Genomic DNA, 2,372 nt, shown 5'->3' with positions numbered 1-2,372 from the left:
AAATATGGGGTTTACATCATATTGCATGAGTTTGTTCCTCTACGTCATGTCATCTTACTTAAGGCCTTACTCCGTTCTTTATGAACTTAATACTCTAGAAGCATGCTGGATAGCGTTCGACGTGTGGAATAATAGTAGTAGATGCAGGCAGGAGTCGGTCTACTTGACACGGACCTGATGCCTATATTTCATAATCATTGCCTTGGATATCGTCATAACTTTGCGCTTTTCTATCAATTGCTCGACAGTAATTTGTTCACCCACCGTATTATTTGCCTTCATGGGAGAAGCCTCTAGTGAAACCTATGGCCCCCGGGTCTATTTTCCATCATATTACTTTCCGATCTACTATTTTGCAATCTTTTATTTTCAGATCTATAAACCAAAGAACCCAAAAATATTTTATCTTTTGTTTAGTTTTATTTATCTATCTCTATGAGATCTCACCTTTGCAATTGACCGTGAAGGGATTGACAACCCCTTTATCGCGTTGGGTGCAAGTGTTTGATTGTTTATGCAGGTATTGGTGATTTGTGCATTCTTCTCCTACTGGATTGATACCCTTTCCTCTTCAAGGGAAAAACCAACGCAAGCTCAAGAAGTAGCAGGAAGAATTTCTGGCGCCGTTGCAGGGGAGATCTACGCCAAGTCAAGACATACCAAGTACCCATCATAAAGTCTCATCTCTTGCATTACATTATTCGCCATTTGCCTCTCGTTTTTCTTTCCCCCATTTCTAAAACGATTTTCAAAAATATTTGGCTTTTTATTCGCCCTTCTTCCATTCGTCTTTTTCGTCTGCCTTTTGTTTGCCCGTTTGTTGGATCAATTTGTTGCCACCATGTCTGAATCTCGGGAGATTATCGTTGAGGATAGTGGTAACTATGAGGGAAACTTCAAAATTTTTGCTAATATTAATCCTCATGAAGAATCTACTATCTTGCACACAAAACAACTTCGCATAGGTAGTGGCAATATTATTGGAAAAGGGGTTATTCGGGATTTCTTTACTTGTGTCGGCGCGCTGCCCACGTTAGGTGGATCTATTCTACATAAAACTAATAGTCTCATGGATGCTATATCTTTGCTTATACTTGAACTTGAAAGACAATTTGTTCATATGCATCCATGCATACAAAGGATTTTCCTAGATTTCTCTAATATTGAGCATTCTTCTGTTAAACGCGTCGCTACTATATTTCTAGCCCATGAGTTTAGATTCATTATGAAAGAAGCTAGTAAAATTTTTGCGCATTATAAAGTAGACGGTGACCGTCCTCCCATAGAGGGGATTCTCTTTAATCAAGAAGAAATAATGCGTTTGCGATCTCTTGATCATGTTCCTTATAATGAAAATTTGAGAAAAAGGGTTCCTACCGATGTTTTAGTTGATAAGATTTCTGAACTTAATGATAATTTTATATGCAAAACAACGGATTGGGTTTCTCTCTTGGAAATAAGCTCATGACTTTTTGCCAAAAGATTCTTACAATGATGAGTTGATCATACAATATAAGGGGCCGAAGGAGGAACCAATTCCTCCCGAGCTTGATCTTAGGGATCCTTATCCAGTTAAATTTAGCCCTTTTGATTAATTTTGCTTACCACAAAGAAAATTTTCTGCTGAACGAAGGGAGTACGAGATGAGCTTTCAAAATTTTCCTTCTATTACTATGACAATACCTAGATCTATGTGTTTTTATGCCTAGGTAAGGGCGTTAAACAATAGCGCTTGTTGGGAGGCAACCCAATTATTTTTGTATTTTTGTGCTTTTTGTTTTGCTACTGTTTTTGAATAAATTACAAATTATGACCTCTGTAGTAATTGTGTTTTGGTGTTTTAATTAGTGTTTGTGCCAAGTAAGACCTTTGTGATGGCTTACGGTGAGAGTTGATTTGATCTTGCTGAAAAACATTAACTTTTGCGTCCAGTCACAGAATTGTTTAAATTCACTAGAGCATGGAAAACACTGATTTTTTTACACGTGATTGATATACAAATTGCCTCGGTTGTCCTAATTTTTCAGAATTTCTGGAGTTACAGAAGTATTAGAACAATTCAGATCTTCGGAGACTGTTCTGTTTTTGACAGATTTTGTTTTCTTTGTCTTGTTTGCTTATTTTGATGAATCTATGGGTAGTATCGGGGGGTATGAACCATGGAGAAGTTGGAATACAGTATATATGACATTAAAATAAATAAAGAATGAGTTCACAACAGTACCAAAAGTGGTGATTTTATTTTCTTATACTAATGGATCTCACAAGTTTTCTGTTGAGTTTTGTGTTGTGAAGTTTTTCAAGTTTTGGGTAAAGATTTGATGGACTATGGAATAAGGAGTGGCAAGAGCCTAAGCTTGGGGATGCCCAAG

The sequence above is a fragment of the Aegilops tauschii genome, chromosome 7 (genome assembly GCF_002575655.3).
Source record: "Aegilops tauschii subsp. strangulata cultivar AL8/78 chromosome 7, Aet v6.0, whole genome shotgun sequence".
Taxonomy (NCBI): Eukaryota; Viridiplantae; Streptophyta; class Magnoliopsida; order Poales; family Poaceae; genus Aegilops; species Aegilops tauschii.
Note: the sequence above shows the minus strand (reverse complement) of the source record.